Source organism: Nomascus leucogenys, chromosome 2 (assembly GCF_006542625.1).
Source record: "Nomascus leucogenys isolate Asia chromosome 2, Asia_NLE_v1, whole genome shotgun sequence".
Classification (NCBI taxonomy): domain Eukaryota; kingdom Metazoa; phylum Chordata; class Mammalia; order Primates; family Hylobatidae; genus Nomascus; species Nomascus leucogenys.
Window position 1 is genome coordinate 67089711 of NC_044382.1, and position 19940 is coordinate 67109650.

Here is a 19940-nt window from a genome sequence, read left to right on the forward strand (position 1 = left end):
TTAAAATTCTAAGGGTCTCCTCCTTTCAGGTCGTTAGCTGGCTTTCTACCGAATTAAAAATTTAAAATCCATATGAAAACATGAGCTAGACAAAAGAATTAAATGTTTGAACTTCGGTCGGCCTACTTTATGTTTGTTCAAAACTGTTGACCATTTCAGATCCAGTGCAGGTGATACATCACGTTCACAGTTGACAGAAATCTCTTGAATTTCAGCCTCCGCTGAGGAGCGTTACTGCGCTTGTTTATGCCTAGCCAGAATGGAATGGCTGCGGTATACACAGTGGTATTTGCCAAGTAATGTCATTCTTTATATTCCCCATGAAGGCCCTCCAGAGTGGATCAGCATAATTCTATTTAGCTGAGATACTGGCAGGGCTGGGAGGAAACCCTGCTGAAAGGGCGGTTACAGTTCCAGCTTTGATTCCCTTAAGGGTACTTTTAACAACCACATATTAGACTAAGAATGCACAGAAAGAGTTTATCTCTGGGGCCCCCCACACTACTTATTTGAATAGTGCTTTAGTTTGCAAATTCAACTTGTTGAGTCAAATTTAAGGCCAGTAACATCTCATCTATCTGACATCACAGCAGAATGACATCCCACTTAAATGAAAAACTTAAGCGGCCTCCCCATCATCTGATAGAAAACGTTCATGTTTTCTTGAATGCAGCCCTCTGAAAATTACTTAGGCTTGGTCATTAAAGAACAGTGCTATAATTATCAACATTATTGTATGCCATTATAATGAGTGAATGTTCTCGAAAATATGCAAAATTTGTCCCTATAATAAATGGCCTCTAGGATGCTGGTTTTTGTGTTTTTGTTTTGTTTTGAACTTCTGTTTTTGCTATCTCCTTCCTCACTACTGGGCTGACACTTCGCTATTCTTCTACCTAACAACCTTCTTTCCTACTTTTTTGGTGCTTCTATGCCATTATGAACTTAGACATCGATAAACTTTTATTAGCTTAGACTCTCAGGTTTTGTGGAAAGATTTTCTGTGGGGTTCTCCTGTGTTAAGTACATAAGTTCTTGTGACATTTATTTTCACTGATCAGTGAATGGTTTTCACTTCTGTCTTAAATTTTGGAGGTATTCTCAGTAACTGTGGTTTCTGAATATGGAGACTCTGGAAAAATGTTACAGAGGATGGCTCTGAATCTGAGAATTTAGGGGTCAAATTAGTAAATATTACATTTTGCAATTGAAGTTAGCAAGAATCAATGTCACGAACAACATCAAAATCTAGCAGCACTGGCCTACCATTTCCACCAGGCAATGGGCTGTCTAAAGCCAAGCCGTGGCCACACTCTCTAGGTCCCTCAATCCCACTCCAGAATAAGAATGTCTCCATTCCCGGCCAGGCGCGGTGGCTCATGCCTGTAATCCCAGCACTTTGGTAGGCCGAGGCGGGCAGATCACCTGAGGTCAGGAGTTGGAGAACACCAGCTTGACCAACATGGAGAAACCCCATCTCTACTAAAAATACAAAATTAGCTGGGCTTGGTCGCGCATGCCTGTAATCCCAGCTACTCGGGAGGCTGAGGCAGGAGAATCGCTTGAATCCAGGAGGCAGCGGTTGCCTTGAGCCGAGATGGCGCCATTGCACTCCACCATGGATGACAGAACGAGACTCCGTCTCAAAAGAAAAAAAAAAAAAAAAAAAAAAAAAGAATGTCTCCATTCCTACCCAATGTCTTCCCAATTAAAGAGGCCCTGTTATCTGGACACAGGGATTTGGGTATGGAGAAAGCCTGTGCTATGACAGAGTGGCTCTCCACACCTTGAAAGAAACATCCTACAATAGATCCATTTACTGAAATTTAGTCCCAAGCAATGTGTTAAAGGTTTATATTTTGTTATTTCATTTTATCTTCACAACCACTCTATGAGAAAGGGCTTTTTTTTTTTTTTTTTTTGACAGAGTCTCACTCTGTCGGCCAGGCTGGAGTGCAGTGGCATGATCTCAGCTCACTGCAATCTCCACCTCCCAGATTCAAGCGCTTCTCCTGCCTCAGCCTCCCAAGCAGCTGGGATTACAGGCCTGCACCACTACACCCAGCTAATTTTTGTATTTTTAGCAGAGATGGGGTTTCACCATGTTGGCCAGGCTGGTCTTGAACTCCTGACCTCAAATGATCCACCCACCTCAGCCTCTCAAAGTGCTGGGATTACAGCTGTGAGCCACTGTGCCCGATGAGAAAGGGATTTCCTCTCCCCCGCCCCCCGCCATTTTACAGATAGTCTAAAATCTTGCCCTGGTTACACAGCCATTGAGTGACAGAAACAATATTCAAACTTAGAACTGTCTGACCCCAAAAGCTATAACTTGTAAATACTATACTATATTCTTCCCCTCATCCTGAGTTTCCAATTCCATGTTTATCAGGCATGTTTATTTTAGTAACTAATTTGGCATCTTGGAATGGAAAATTCCCTGTATAAGCATTTTGGTTTAGGTCACCAAAAGAATATCTGACAATGTAAATTTGTGGACTTTTCCTGCAAGTTTGAGGAATATGAATCAATGCTTTAATACCTGTTCACTTCTGGAGAAAACTTATACAATCAAGATCCTGAAACTAGCTGGATGTGGTGGCTCACACCTGTAATCCCAGCACTTTGGGAGGCCAAGGCAGGTGGACTGCTTGAACCCAGGAGCTTGAGACCAGCCTGGGCAATATGGTAAAACCTTATCTCTGCAAAACAATAGAAAGAGAAAAATTAGCTGGGCATGGTGGCATGTTCCTGTAGTTCCAGCTACTAGGGAGGCTGAGTTGGGAGGATCACTTGAGCCCAGGAGGTTGAGGTTGCAGTGGGCTGTGATCACGCCACTGCACTCCAGCCTGGGTGAAAAAGTGAGACCTGGCTGGGTGCGTTGGCTCACACCTGTAATCCCAGCACTTTGGGAGGCCAAGGTGGGTGGATCACCTGAGGTCAGGAGTTCCAGACCAGCCTGACCAATATGGGGAAACCCCGTCTCTACTAAAAATACAAAAATTAGCTGGGTGTGGTGGCACGTGCCTGTAATCCTAGCTACTCGGGAGGCTGAGGCAAGAGAATTGCTTGAACCCGGGAGGCGGAGGTTGCAGTGAGCCAAGATCGTGCCACTGCATTCCAGCCTGGGTGACAGAGTGAGACTCCATCAGAGAATGAAAAGGAAAGAAAGAATGAACGAACGAACAAAAGGAAGGAAGGAAGGAAGGAAGGATGGAAGGAAGGCAGAAAGAAAGAAAGAAGAAGAAAGAAAGAAAGAAAGAAAGAAAAGAGAAAGAAACCCTATCTCAAAAAAAAAAAAAAAAAAAAATCCTGAAACTGCAAAACTAAGGCTTGGATCCTACGTCAGTAAGACCTGCAAAAGTGATATCCACAGAATAGTCAAAAGAGGAAAGTTGGAGAACTCACACTTCCTGATTTGAAAACTTAATACAAAGGTATAATAATCAAGACAGTGTGGAACTGGCATAAGGATAGGCATACGGATTAATGGAATAAACTATAGAATCCAGAAATAAACTCTTACATTTATGGTCAATTGATTTTCAACAAGAATGCCAAGACATTTAGATTGGGAAAGAGTAGTCCTTTAAACCAGTGGTGGGACTGCTGGATACACACATACTAGAGAATGAAGTTGGACCACTACCTCACACCACACAAAACAATAAACCAAAAGGAACCACACACCTAAATGTAAGAGGTAAAGCTATAAAACTCTAAGAGGAAAAATAGAAGTAAATCTTCAGGATCTTGGATTAGGCAATAATTTCCTACATATGACACCAAAAGCATAACTGACGAAAGAAAATATAAACTAGACTTCATTATAATTAAAAACTTTCATACAAGAAACCACAAAAAGTAGATTAAACTTCATCAAAATAGAAAACGTTTTCAGTGTCAAAGGACACCATTAAGAAAGTGCAAAGAAAGACAAAACAGAATGAGAGAAAATATTTGCAAATAAAATACAGATGCTCCTCAACTTACAATGAAGTTTTGTCCTGATAAACTCATTGTAAGTTGAAAATACTGTTAAGTTGAAAATGCAGCTAATACACTTAACCTACTGAACATCATAGCTTAGTCTAGCCTACCTTAAATGTACTCAGAACACTGACTTTAGCCTACAGTTGGGCAAAATCATCTGGCAATGCAGCCCACCATACAGTATAGGTTGTTTGTCTTTGTGATCATGTGGCTGACTGAAAGCTAAGCCATCATGAGAGATTATCTACTATATATCGCTAGCCTGGGAAAAGATAAAAATTCAAAATTTAAAGTACAATTTCTACTGAATGTGTATCACCTCAGCACCACTGCAACGTGAAAAAATCATAAGTCAGCTGGGCAGAGTGGCTCACGCCTGTAATCCTAGCACTTTGGGAGGCCAAAGCAGGTGGATCACCTGAGGTCAGGAGTTCGAGACCAGCCTGGCCAACCCCATCACTACTAAAAATACAAAAAATAGCCAGGCGTGTTGGCACGTGCCTATAATCCCAGCTACTCAGGAGGCTGAGGCAGGGGAATTGCTTGAACCCGGGAGGTGGAGGTTGCAGTGAGCTGAGATTGCGCCACTGCACTCCAGCCTAGGTGACAGAGTGAGACTCCATCTCAAAAAAAAAAAAATCCTAAATTGAACCATGATAAGGTAAGGACAGTCTGTATCTGATAAGGGTTTAGTGTACAGAATATATAAAGAGCACTTACAACTAAACAACAAAGACATAAATAATCCAATTAAAAAGTGGTCACAGTATCTGAGTAGACATTTCTCCAAAGAAGATCTACAAATAGCCAATATGCACATGAAAAGATGCTCAACACATTAATTGTTGGAGAAATGCAAATCAAAACCACAATGAGATACCACTTCACTCTCTTCAGGATGGCTACAATAAAAAAGACAAACAATAGTAAGTGTGATATGGTTTGGCTGTGTCTCCACCCAAATCTCGAATTGTAGCTCCCATAATTCCCATATGTAGTGCGAGGGTCCCAGTGGGAGATAATTAAATCATGAGGGTGGGTCTTTCCCGTGTTGTTCTCCTGATAGTAAGTCTCACGAGGTTGGGTGCGGTGGCTCACACCTGTAATCCCAGCGCTTTGGGAGGCCAAAGAGGGCGGATCACCAGAGATCAGGAATTCAAGACCAGCCTAGCCAACATGGTGAAACCCCCATCTCTACTAAAAATACAAAAAATTAGTGGGGCATGGTGGTGGCACCTGTAATCTCAGCTACTTGAGAGGCTGAGGCAGGAGAATCGCTTGAACCCAGGAGGCAGAGGTTGCAATGAGCCAAGATCATTGCCACTGCACTTCAGCCTGGGTGACAGAGCGAGACACCTTCTCCAAAAAAAAAAAAATTAAGTCTCGCCAGATCTGATGGTTTTATAAAGGGGAGTTTCCCCACCACATGCTCTCTCTCTTGCTTGCCACCATGTAAGATGTGACTTTGCTCCTCCTTTGTCTTCTGCCACGATTGTGAGGCCTCCCCAACTCTGTGGAACTGTGAGTCTATTAAACCTCTTTTTCTTTATAAATTACCCTACTCGGGTATGCCCTTATTAGCAGGATGAGAACAGAGTAAGACAAAGTGTAACTGAAGATGCAGAGAAAGTAGAACCCTCGAACCCTGGTACATTGCTGGTGGGAATGTAAAATGATGGTTGTTTTGGAAAACAGTTCTTCAGAAAGTTAAACATAGTTACCATATAACCCAGCAACCCAAGAGAAATGAAAACATATGTCCACACAAAAACTTACATACAAATGTTCACAGCAGTATGATTCACAATAGCCCCAAAGTGGAAACAACCCAAATGTCTATCAGCTGATGACTGGATAAACAAAAATGGCATATACACAAACTGGAATGTTATTCAGCCATAAAAAAAGATTAAGTACTGATAGTACAACACAGATGAACTTTGAAAACATAATGCTAAGTGAGAAAAGCCAGATACATTCCCTAGTAAGCCAACTTAGAAGACAGAATTATTACACAAAGACGGTTAATTTTAAAAAAATTAGGCCGGGCGTGGTGGCTCATGCCTGTAATTCCAGCATTTTGGGAGGCCAAGGTGGGCGGATCACCTGAGGTCAGGAGTTCGAGACCAGCCTGGCCAACATAGTGAAACCCTGTTTCTACTAAAAATACAAAAATTAGCCAGGCGTTGTGGCGTGCATCTGTAATCTCAGCTACTCAGGAGGCTGAGGCAGGAGAATCGCTTGAACCCAGGAGGCAGAGGTTGCAGTGAGCTGAGATAGAGCCACTGCATTCCAGCCTGGGTGACAAAGGCAAAACTCTGTCTCAAAAAAAAAAAAAAAAAAAATTAAAATTAAAAAATAAAAAGTATGAAAGCCAGATACAAAATGCTTGACTGTTTGATTATATTTATATGAAATGTCCAGAATAAAGTAAGAAAGTAGACAGACAGTAGATCAGTGGTTGCTTAGGACTGACATGGGAGAAGGGGGATGAAGAATGGAGAGTGACTGCTAATAGCTATGTACAGGGTTTCTTCTGGGGGACAATGAAATAGTTTTAAAATTAGATTGTGGAGATACTTGCACAACTCTGAATACACTAGAAACCAATGAAGTATAAATTTTGTCAAGTATAATACTATCTCAATAAAGCTGGTTAAAAAAAAAAAAGGTGATTCCAGGCTGGGTGTGGTGGCTCACACCTGTAATCCCAGCACTTTGGGAGGCCAGGGCAGATGGATCACCTGAGGGTGCGAGTTCGAGACCAGCTTGGCCAATGTGGTGAATCCCCATCTGTACTAAAAATATAAAAATTAGCTGGGTTTGGGTCAGGCGCAGTGGCTCACTCCTGTAATCCCAGCACTTTGGGAGGCCGAGGCGGGTGGATCATGAGGTCAGGAGTTCGAGACCATCCCAGCTAACACAGTGAAACCCCGTATCTACTAAAAACACACACAAAAAAATTAGCCGGGTGTGGTAGTGGGTGCCTGTAGTCCCAGCTACTCTGGGAGGCAGAGCTTGCAGTGAGAGAAGATCGCGCCACTGCACTCCAGCCTAGGCGACAGAGCGAGACTCCATCTCAAAAAAAAAAAAAAATTAGCTGGGTGTGGTGGTGTACACCTGTAATCCGAGCTACTCAGGAGGCTAAGGCAAGAGAATTTTTTGAAGCTGGGAGGCGGAGTTTGCAATGAGACAAGATTGTGCCACTGTACTCCAGCCTGGGCGACAGAGTGAGATCTGTCAAAAAAAAAAAAAAAAGTGATTCCCAGACAGCAATTTCCAACTTTGTTACAGTATTGTACACATTAAATCCACATACATGAATCTAACATACGAACACATGCTGAGACAAAAAGATAATATTTTAATTATATTCATAAAATTAGTTCCGCAGTAAATAATTTTTAAAGTTTGAAGATTGTTGTAGTGGCACTGTCATTTCTTATATTGGGTTCACTAGTTTTATGGCTTTGTTATAATTTACTTAATTTACACATATTTAAATACTTACACCATGTATCTATACTAGGGTAGGTGCTGTGTTGGCTACAGAAGAGATTATTATTACCATATAAATAATAATAAACTATGAATAATAAACATAATAAATATTGAACAAGTGTGTGTATATGAAATACCTTCTCACTCATCTTTATTGACATCCATTCACAGGCTGAGGCATTAATGAAAATGTTCTTTCACCGATCAATAAGTACTGATAAACATTAAAGTATGCTTTTTCCATCTTTTACACATTTTATGCAGATTCATAACTTAAATGTTTTATGCTCCATTACATTATAGACTCTAACATGATTTTCATCTCTCAGCACTAATGAATAGTAGGTTGAAGAGCTCAGATACTTTTCCACTCTAGGAAAAGACTCTGAAAGGAACTTCAGTTGATTCAGCAGTAAGTGAAAATGAACTCCACATTAGCCCCTGGGAGTTGTGAAATTTCCTTAACTTGGTGAAGAACACAGGTTCTTTTTAGAACAGGAGTGAAGGATATCACTAGAAAGTTCTTTAGACTTCTTTTTCAGGCTCTTGTTCAAGCAAACAGAAATGAGGGCTAGGTATGCTTTCAGCTGTAGGTAGCTTATAGTACCTCAAAGATCATTTAAAAGCATGCTCAGCACTATTCTCAAATCTAGAGGCAGCTGGTAATAACAACATCCAAAGGATATATATTCAGCCAGAGAGCTGTTCTTCAGATTCTCATTTGTAGGCCCATTTAATCAGGGACAGGTCTTAGAGTCTCCAAGTTTTATCTAGTTTATCCCCCGCTTTTAGCCAGGAATATACTTCAAAGCATGATCCTACTTGACAGTTCAAATCTTAACACTGTTCTGCTTTTATAAACAGCTGCTTGTCCTAATCTTAAAAGGTCTTCAGGAAAAAGATGGTTTGCTGGTTTCCTTGATAAAACATCCCCGAGCATCTCATTCCTTCTCTTTGTGCATCTGTTTCTCTTTGGGTAACATAAGCACTCCTGGAGAAGTTGCATCTAAATCAAGTTTGGAGAGATCAAAAGGATGAAATGTGGCTGTTATTTAAAAAGTGAATTCACTCAACAAGTATTTAAAGGGGATTTGTGATGTCTCAGGCACAATGCTAGGGGCTGGGAATACAACAACGAACAAGATAGATATGGTCCTCTGGCTTCATGGCAAATTATTTTCTAAAGCAAATAAATAGTAATTAACTATTTTTATTAATTTGGTAACACTTAACCTTCATTTACAGGTACTGTAATTGGTATGTTTATAGGGTGTTTGTTTGTTTGTTTTTGTTTGTTTTGAGATAAGAATGTGGCTCTCTCACCCAGGCTGGAGTGCAGTGGCACGATCTTGGCTCACTGCAGCCTCCAACTTCCATGTTCAAGTGATTCTCCTGCCTCAGCCTCCCGAGTAGCTGGGATTACAGGCGTGTACCACCACGCCAGACTAACTTTTTGTATTTTTAGTAGAGACAGAATTTTACCATGTTGGCCAGGCTGCTCTCAAACTCCTGGCTTCAAGTGATCCACCCGCCTCAGACTCCCAACGTGCTGGGATTACAGGCGTGAGCCACTGCACCCAGCCTGGTGTGCTTTAGAAAGCATGTATGACTTATACCACTTAGCCTAAGAACTGACGGAAACTGTAAACATGTATTTTTCCAATCAACTAGTTTGTTTGTTTTGTTTTGTTTTGTTTTGTTTTGAGATGGAGTTTCACTCTTGTTGCCCAGGCTGGAGTGCAATGGCGCGATCTCGGCTCACCACAAGCTCCGCCTCCCGGGTCCAAGCAATTCTCCTGCTTCAGCCTCCTTAGTAGCTGGGATTACAGGTATGCGCCACCATGCCCGGCTAATTTTGTATTTTTAGTAGAGACGGAGTTTCTCCATGTTGATCAAGCTGGTCTCAAACTCCTGACCTCAGGTGATCCGCCTGCCTCAGCTTCCCAAAGTGCTGGGATTACAGGCGTGAGCCACCACACCCGGCCCCAATAAACTGGTTTTATAGGCATTACAGGCATTTTATTTCCAGAAGAAACCCATCCTAGTGCAATTTTTTTTTAATTTTTTTATTTTTATTTTTTTAGAGACAGGATCTTGCTCTGTTGCCCAGGCTAGAGAGCAGTGGTACAACCATAGTTTGTTGCAACCTCCAAGTCCTGGGCTCAAGCGATCCTCTTACCTCAGCCTACTGAATAGCTGGGACTATAGGCATTGCCACCATACCCAGCTAATTTTTTAATTTTTTTTTTGGTGTGTGTGTGGAGACGGGGTCTTGCTATGTTACCCAGGCTGGTCTCAAACTCTGAGGCTTAAGCAACCCTCCTGCCTCAGCCTCCCAAAGCACTAGGATTATAGGTGTGAGCCACTACACCCAGCCTCCTGGTGCAATTTAAATCCATTTTGTCTTGTATAAGGTTCAACAAAAGAGGAAATGGCATTGGTGTTCCCTGGACATTTCTTGACTTGTTTTTGTTGTTGTTGTTATTGTTTTGTTTTTTTCCAGCATGGAGTTTCGCTCTGGCGCCCAGATTGGAGTGCAGTGGCGCAATCTCAGCTCACTGCAACCTCTGCCTCCAAGGTTCAATTGATTCTCCTGCCTCAGCCTTCCAAGTAGCTGGGATCACAGGCATGCGCCAACACGCCTGGCTAATTTTTTATATTTAGTAGAGACGAGATTTCACCATGTTGGCCAGGCTGTTCTTGAACTCCTGACCTCAGGTGATCCACCTGCCTCGGCCTCCCAAAGTGCTGGGATTACAGGTGTGAGCCACCATGCCCAGATGACTTGTTTTTCCTTACTTGATAGCCATGCTTATAATTCTGTCACCACCTTTCTGCAATCCCATCAGCTAGCTTTCATACTCCTACTTGGATCATGGGAAGCGCTCATATATTGCTGTTAGGAATAAAATAAATCCTTTAACAATTACCGCAATCTTGTTTTTTTTAAATAACAGAGTGAGTTTTCTTTGCAAGTGGCTTTGCAAATGTAATGTAAAAATATATAATCTTCAATAATTTTAAAATTATATTTCTTCTTCCCTCCCCAGTTTTATTGAGGTATAATTGCTATGCAGACAACTGCACATAATTAATGCTTACAACTTGCTGAGTTTGCACATATGTATACATTAGTGATACCATTACCATAATCCTGATAATAAACATATTCATCACCTCCAAAAGTTTCCTTGTGTCCCGTTTTTTCAGGTTGGGGGGGCTTCTTTAGAAAGTTTACCTTAGGCCAGGCGCAGTGGTCACGCCTGTAATCCCAACACTTTGGGAGGTTGAGGCAGGTGGATCACTTGAGGTCAGGAGTTTGAGACCAGCCTGGCCAACATGGTGGAACCCCATCTCTACTAAAAACACAAAAGTTAGTAGGCATGGTGGCAGGCGCCTGTAATCCCAGCTACTTGGGAGGGTGAGGCAGGAGAATTGCTTGAACCCGGGAGGTGGAGGTTGCAGTGAGCCAAGATCGTGCCACTGCACTCGTCTTGGCAACAGAGCAAGACTCTGTCAAAAAAAAAAAAAAGAAAGTTATCTTTTTTACTGAGATGTTTTGAAGCATTCCTGTTTTATCAAGACATCATTATGATCTCTTATTTAAAAGTATTTGGAGATTTTTGGAATTCTTGGACATTTTGGTTGAGGATGCATATTAATTATGGTTGCTTTATTTGCACTAAACCCCATGGTTTTAGAGGATGAGTAACAACATGCCAACCAGGAAAATTAATTCTAGGTGATACGATTGAAAACAATTAAGAGCAGTGGGATCTTAGAGAACATTTTGCCAAAAATTATCAGTATAGCCTTTTTCTCTGATTACCATTAGCTGTTAAGCAGTTAGTGACCTTCCACAATTTAAGCAAAAGTCTTAAGTGGAAACAAATAAGGGACATTTTTTGGGACAGATTCTTGCTCTATTGCTCAGGCTGGAGTGCAGTGGTGTGATCTCGGCTCACTGCAACCTCCGCTTCCCAGGGTCAGGCGATTCTCATGCCTCAGCCACCGGAGTAGCTGGGATTACAGGCGTGCACCTCTACACCTAGCTAATTTTTGTATTTTTGGTAGAGACGAGGTTTTGCTATGTTGGCCATGCTGGTCTTGAACTACTGGCCTCAAGTAATCCACCCGCCTCCGCCTCCTAAGGGGAGATTTCTTAAAATATGAAATCCATAGAAATATTTAGGTCTTGGCCGGACGTGGTGGCTCATGCCTATAATCCTAGCATTTTGGGAGGCTGAGGCGGGCGGATCACGAGGTCAGGAGATCGAGACCATCCTGGCTCACACAGTGAAACCCCTTCTCTACTAAGAGTACAAAAAAAATTAGCTGGGCGTGGTGGCGGGTGCCTGTAGTCCCAGCTACTTGGGAGGCTGAGGCAGGAGAATGGCATGAACCCAGGAGTCAGAGCTTACAGTGAGCCGAGATCACACCACTGCACTCCAGCCTGGTTGACAGAGTGAGAATCTGTCTCAAAAAAAAAAAAAAAAAAAAAAGAAATATTCAGATCTTATACAGGCACATATTTGATTTTTTCAGCATTATAGGTAATTGAAAAAACATTCCACCTTCCAGAAAGTTTGGGTAAAGACCTCAAAAATAGTATGTCAGGCCGGGTGCAATGGCTTACATCTGTAATCCCAGCACTTCGGGAGGCCAAGGCAGGTAGATTACCTGAGGTCAGGAGTTCAAGACCAGCCTGGCCAATATGGTGAAACCCCTTCTCTACTAAAAATACAAAAAATTAGCTGGGTATGGTGGTGGGCGCTGTAATTCCAGCTACTTGGGAGGCTGAGGCAGGAGAATCACTTGAACTCGGGAGGCAGAGGTTGCAGTGAGCCAAGATCGTGCCATTGCACTACAGCCTAGGCAGCAGAGCGAGATTCTGTTTCCAAAAAAAAAATATATATATATATATATATATATATTATGTCAGAGAACTGAATGTCTGTGGCTATCGCCACATGAATAGTCTGTATTCTAAGACTAAGGGATTAGCACAAATCCTCTGAATATCAAATATATAATTGAATTTTTTCCTTTGCATTGTTTATCATGGTGTCATATAGGACTTCCTAAATTTTTCTTTTTTTAATTTTTTAAAAAAATTTTAAGTTCTGCCGGGCGCGGTGGCTCATGCTTGTAATCCCAGCACTTTGGGAGGCCGAGGCGGGCGGATCACGAAGTCAGGAGATCGAGACCACGGTGAAACCCCGTCTCTACTAAAAATACAAAAAATTAGCCGGGCATGGTGGCGGGTGCCTGTAGTCCCAGCTACTCGGAGAAGCTGAGGCAGGAGAATGGCGTGAACCCGGTAGACGGAGCTTGCGTGAGCCGAGATTGCGCCACTGCACTCCAGCCTGGGCGACAGAGCGAGACTCCGTCTAAAAAAAAAAAAAAAAAAATTTTAAGTTCTGGGGTACATGTTTGTTACATAGGTAAACGTGTGCCATGGTGGTTTGCTACACCTATCAACCCATCACCTAAGTATGAATCCCAGCATGCGTTAGCTATTTTTCTTGATGCTTTCCCTTCCCCCTTACCACTCCCCAACAGACCCCAGTGTGTGATGTTCCCCTCCCTGTGTCCATATGTTCTCATTGTTCAGCTCCCACTTGAGTGAGAACATGTGGTATTTGGTTTTCTGTTTCTGAGTTAGTTTGCTGAGGATAATGGCTTCCAGCTCCATCCATGTCCCTGCAAAAGACATGATCTTGTTCCTTTTTATGGCTGCATAGCATTCCATGGTTTATATGTACCACACTTTTTTATCCAATCTATCATTGATGGGCATTTTGGTTGATTCCATGTCTTTGCTATTGTGAATAGTGCTGCAATGAACATACCTGTGCATATATCTTTATAATAAAATGATTTATATTCCTTTGGGTATATACTCAGTAATGGGATTACTGGGTCAAATGGTATTTCTGGTTCTGTATCTTTGAGGAATCACCACATCCTCTTCCACAATGGTAGAACTAATTTACTTTCCCACCAACAGTGTAAAAACGTTCCTATCTCTCTGCAACCTCGCCAGCATCTGTTGTTTCTTGTCTTTTTAACAATTGCCATTTTGACTGGGACTGCCTAACTTTTTCCTTACAATCAACAATTATTGACTAGCAAAGCAGAACCCTCTCTGTCCAGCACACCTTATCCTGGCTCCTGGAGATGCTTCTCTTTGTGTTTCCCTTGCAGAGTGTGTACTATTTGGCAAGAATATACTGAGTGATTTGTACGAACTATAAGAAATGTCAGGCCAGGCATGGTGGCTCATGCCTATAATCCCAGCACTTTGGGAGGCCAAAGTGGGGAGATCACTTTAGGTTAGGAGTTTGAGACCAGCCTGGCCAGCATGGTGAAACTCTTTCTCCACTAAAAATACGAAAATTACCCGGATGTAGTGGCATGTGCCTGTAATCCCAGCTGCTCTGGAGGCTCAGGCAGGAGAACTGCTTAAACCCATGAGGTGGAGGCTGCAGTGAGGTGAGGTCGCACCACTGCATTCCAGCCCGGGCAACAGAGCGAGACTCTGTCTCAAAAAGAAAAAAAACAAAAAGAAAATGTCGGCCTGGTATTTGCTTATGATCTGCCATTCCTCTTTCTAGATAACTGAAAGCACCGGGAGTCTGTTCCTCAAACACACCCTCCTTGTCTCGGAACGTTTTCACCTTCTCTTCCCTCTGCCTTACCACTAGCTCTAGGTACGGCTGCTCCTTCTTTGTCTTCAAGTCTTGCAAAAATAATTCCTCATATTAGAGGCCTTCTTTGACTCCTGATTTCCTAGTTTATTTCCTTCCTAACACTTACCGCAGTCCTGTTTATATATTTACTTTTTGTCTCCATCCACTAAAAAAGAAAGCATCTTAAGGCATAAGCAGGTTCTGTCTTGTTCCTCGAAAAACTCTCAGCACCTAGAACACAGGTGCTGAATAAATGTGTATCTTACACAAAACAAACCAATCACTCAACATACCCATATTGTTCTGGCAGAAAAACCGGCTGCCATTTGGAGTTATCCGACCTGGTTTTGAACAAGACACTGGAAGGCTTTATCAGGGGTTCTGAAACCCAGCTCCATATTTTTAGGTTGGCGCAAAAGTAATTGCGATTTTGGCCATTACTGGCAAAATAATAGAACCTAATAGAATAAGATTAGGAGATTCACCAACCTCATAGAATCTCCCAGGAAACTTAAAAATTATCTTTGCTCAGACCCTGCTCAGACTTAGGGGTGATGGGTCAGTATGGAAGCATTACGTTTTAAAAGTTCTTTTTGTAATTACTTGTGCAACCAACATGGAAAAGTACTGCTCTGAGTGACACAGAACTGAATAATTACCTGGCTACCATGTTCTTATTATCTGGGTGAGTCCTTCTTATGTCATCTAGGTTGACAGCATCCCAAACTGTTCTTTGGATCATTCTCTAGGCTGCTATAAACACTTGCCTCATTATCACAAAGGGGCAGCCTTAGGCACAAACCGGATGAAAAATCAACCTCTCATCAAAGAAAAGAGGCATTCAAGTAACCTAAGTTAATCTGTTAACACCTGTCCTGAAAACCTCAAACTAAAGGGAGAAAGAAAACTGCAGCACACTTCTCTTATCTTTCTTGGAAGAAAGTCATCAACAAATCCCTTCATTTAGCTGTAGAAGTAAGAGGCAATCAATCAATCAATCAATCAAATACTTGTGCTACAAAGCAAATAAAAAAATAATGCTGGCCAGGCGCAGTGGCTCACACCTGTAATCCCAGCACTTTGGGAGGCCAAGGCAGGTGGATCAATTGAGGTCAGGAGTTAGAGACCAGCCTAGCCAATACGGCAAAAGCCCATCTCTACTAAAAATACAAAAATTAGCCAGGTGTGGTAGCATGGGCCTGTAATCCCAGCCACTCCGGAGGCTGAAGCAGGAGAATCACCTGAACCTAGGAGGCAGAGGTTGCAGTGAGCCAAGATCGTGCCATTGCACTCCAGCCTGGGCAACAGGGCGAGACTCCATCTCAAAATAATAATAATAATAATGATAATAATAATAATAATAATGCTCACAGAAGAGTGAGATGGCCAGATTCCATCCTCTTCATGGAATAAATTAGACCAAATAGTGGTGGGTTCAGAAATGCTTGTTCATATGTTTTTGTTATGGCAAACTCTAAACTTCAAGGCCTTGCTTAAAATTGGAACCTCTACTTTTTTTTTTTTTAAAGAAAAAACAGTAGTTATTGATATTTTTTCTCAAGCAATGTAATTAATAGCCCTTTTCCTCAAAATCATCATCATATGTTAATAAAGGTTGGGTGTGGTGGCTCACACCTATAATCCCAGGATTTTGGGAAGCCAGGGTGGGAGGTGAGGCCAGGAGTCCAAGACCAGCCTGTGCAACAAATCAAGACTCCTATCTCTAAATACATACATACATACATAGCCAGGTGTGGTGGTGCGTGCTGTAGTCCTAGCTACTCAGGATGCTGAGGTGGGAGAATCGCTTAAGCCTAGGAGTTCAGTTTGAGGCTGCAGTGAGCTACAATTGTGCCGCTACACTCCAGACTTTTTTTTAGAATGACAGAATAAGACCCTGTCTCTGTAAAACAAAACAAAACAGAAAAAACAAAAAAACTAGGCTCATCCTGGAAGTCAACTGGAAACCACTCTCCTCCTCCAGTTAAAAATGCCAAGACTCGACTGGGTGTGGTGGCTCACACCTGTAATCCCAGCACTTTGCAGGGCTGAGGCAGGTGGATCATGAGGTCAAGAGATTGAGACTATCCTGGCCAACATGGTGAAACCCCGTCTCTACTAAAAATACAAAAATTAGCTGGGCATGGTGGCACGCACCTGTGGTCCCAGCTACTCGGGAGGCCGAGGCAGGAGAATCGCTTGAACCCAGGAGAGCGAGACTCCATCTCAAAAAAAAAAAAAAAAAAAAAAATGCCAAGACAATGGTAAAACAGAGAGAACACAGGATTAAAAGTGGAAATATCTGAGTTGCAGTCCAGGCTTACTACTAACCAACTGAATGAGTGATTCGCAATTTTTTCTTGTCTGTGAAATAAGACTCATAACATCTATGCTGCCTGCCTCACATTGATGTTCTTGATGTCCTTCCTTCCTTCCTTCCTTCCTTCCTTCCTTCCTTCCTTCCTTCTTTCTTTCTTTCTTTCTTTCTTTCTTTCTTTCTTTCTTTCTTTCTTTCTTTCTTTCTTTCTTTCTTTCTTTCTTTCTTTCTTCTGAGACAAGGTCTCGCTCTGTCACCTAAGCTGGACTGCAGTGGTACAATCATGGCTCACTGCAACCTTGACCTCCCAGGCTCAAGTGATCCTCATGCCTCAGCCTCCCAAACGTAGCTGAGACTAGTCACATGCCACCAAGCACACATAATTTATTTTTAATTTTAATTTGTTTTGTTTTGTCTTTAGAGGGTCTCGCTCTGTCACCTAGGCTGGAGTGCAGTGGTGCCGTCATAGCTCACTGCAGCCTTGACCTCCTAGACTCAGGCAATCCTCTTGCCTTAGCCTAGAACTACAGGTGTGAGCCACCACACCCAGCTTATTTTTATTTTTGTAGAGATGGGGTCTCTCACCATGTTGCCGAGGATGCTCTTGAACTCCTGTACTCAAGTGACCCTCCTGCCTTGGCCTCACAAAGTGCTGGGATTATAGGTGTGAGCCACTATGCCTGGCCCTGTTGTTGTTTCTTATAGATAATATTCATAAGCATTCTCTGAAAGTACTACATTGTGCAAATAAATAGTACTGGTCTTTTGTCTTGTTAGTGAACTTTAAGGAAAAAAAATCCAGTTATAGAAATTAAAAATATTGACTTAGGATATACCATGTGCCCTGCAAAGTGCTAAACAAAAAGAATGGCCCATAATATTTACTTTGTGAAACATGCTTGGCATATATCTACCACCAGAGAAACTGAACACGTTACACTTAGAATAACAGGTAGATCAACAAACAGGGAAAGTAATTTCCTTTGCAGCAGGAGAGAAGCTCAGCTCAGCCAAGTCCAGGAATAACATTGAAAAACCCACTTATTTTTTCCCCAAAGTCTGTTCTCACCCCCAGATCTAAAGTTCTTTCATTTCCACTGAAACAACCCAGGGCATGGAAGGGGCTACTTAATTCAGGGGCCCTCTTATCAGTTAAGATTAGGGCAACAAACTTGAACAGTTGTGAGTTAACAAGCTACCATTCAAGGAATCTTCAGTAGATAAGAGGATCTGGAAAGTTGAAAGTTGAAAGCAGTTTTGCAGGTGATTTTAGGACAGCTTAAAACAGAAGAAAGACCTGCTGTTGCCTGATTTCTCAAATCGAGAAGCAAATTTAGAGGTTGTCTGGTTGAGAATATGCTGGGACTGATACAACCTGGAATCCTGTGTGTTCAAGACAAGGCTTTAACCTCACCTAGACTTAGTTTCCTTATTTATCAGTAAGACACAGACAAAGATATCTTCTCTGCAGGGATAATAATCTGAATCTTAGAGATGATATATATAACGTCATCGCATATTAAGTTGTCAACAAATTATAGCTAATTTTTTTAAGGCCAGTTGAGTATTTTCAGACTTGTTCTAGTGGCAGAGCACTTGGAAGTTGCAGATCATTGTGAAATGCTGAAATGTGGTATCAAACCATATGAACGTTTTTTAGTAGCAAATATGACTACATTGCCTATGAACAATATAATATCAGAAATAAGAACATACATGTTCACCAAAACAAAAAAGAAAATTCCCCAAAACAAGCTATTGAACTGGATAATGAGTCAGAATCTTCCCACGGTATTCGTTGGCTACTTGTTCATTTCATCAGCCTGGGGTTGGAGCTAGTGGTAAGTGTAAGCAGAAAAGCACATGAGGCAAATGGGGAAAAGACTAAACATTCAGATGAACTACAGGCCTCAAAGAATTGGCAAACCTCTGCTAATAACCTTATACTAGAGCTGATCAACGAATCCAAAGATTTTCAAACATTTTTAAAGTGAGGAAATTCTTTCTTCAAAAAGACTTTTTTTTCTTTTTTTGGCAGAAGAAGCCCGAGATGTAAAACAGAAAAGCGGAAACCCCAAAGAGAAAATGGAACAAAGGCTCAGCTGCCCTCCTGCAAGCCCTGGGATTCCCCGACCTTCCCCACCTCTCCCAGGCATCTCTGAAGATGTCTTGCGCTTGGTGGGGCACACGCTGAAAATCTGTAAGTCCAGCCCCCTCGTTCTGCAGATGAGAAAATTTAAGCTGGAGTGGCTGAGGGATTTATCTGAGGTTGCACAATGAGTTTGTAGGAGAACCAACACTAGAACCCAGGCCTATGAGTCTCACTTCAGCATTTTCTTCCACTCTGCCAGGACTACTCAGACGTTACTCCAAAATAATCTATTGGTTAAATAGGTGGGGCAGAACCTTGGCAAAGGGGTCAACTTGGAAAAGGTCAACTCCCCAAAAAATGTACCTTCTCAAACTGTCAGGTTGACCAGATGTCCTTCCTTTGCCTACTTTCTTATCATGTTCCATGCTCCACCCGGATTAAATTTATGCCAGAGATCATACACTGGCCCACACCGTGTCTTTAACTATCTTGAATCAGTTGCCGGCATCTAAAAATCAGAATTATTTTGGTTTAAAAAAAATTTTTTATTAACATTTTTATTTTTTGAGATGGAGTCTCACTATCACCCAGGCTGGAGTGCAGTGGCTCAGTCTTGACTCACTGAAACCTCCGCCTCCCAGGTTCAAGCGATTCTCCTGCCTCAGCCTCCAAGTAGCTGGACCTACAGGTGCACACCAGCATGCCTGGCTAATTTTTCTGTATTTCTGGAAGAGACAGGGTTTCACCATGTTGGCCAGGCTGGTCACAAACTCCTGACATCAGGTGATCCATCCACCTTGGCCTCCCAAAGTGCTGGGATTAGAGGCGTGAGCTATGGTGCCAGCTCATGAAAGCAGCATTACTTTTTAAAATATATTTTTTAAAGTTTTTAATAGAGGCAGAGTCTCACTATGTTGCCCAGGCTGGTTTTGAACTCCTGGGCTCAGGGGATCATCTGGCCTCAGCCTCCCAAAGCACTGGGATTACATTACAGGCATGAGGCACTGCACCCAGCCAAGAAAGCAGATTATTTCTGAAGGCATTCACGTCATCTTTTGAAACTGGATTGTCTTCTCTATTTTAGGTTTATCTTTGTTCCTATAAGTTCAGTTCTCAAAAATACTTCTATAGACATAAGCTTTAAACCACCGGTCACAAACTCAAATGCCTACAGGGACCAGACAGTAATGGGCACAAGCTAGGAATGAGGCAATAGGGACTGGTGGGGACGACAAACTGGAGAGTGCATAGCTCTATTCGGCTACTGGGATTATTATCTATTGGGTATAAGAGTTCAATGTTGCTAGAATTTCTCGTTTTTCAATAGAAACTGGGAATCCAAATT

The 19940-nt window shown here is 42.1% G+C and overlaps 1 protein-coding gene across 2 annotated transcripts in view; it reads right to left on the reverse strand.

Annotated features, from left to right (window-relative positions):
• CHD9 (chromodomain helicase DNA binding protein 9) overlaps positions 1 to 19940 on the reverse strand; it is a 277990-nt gene that overhangs the window by 202662 nt on the left and 55388 nt on the right. The gene's annotated exons all lie outside the window — the stretch shown is intronic.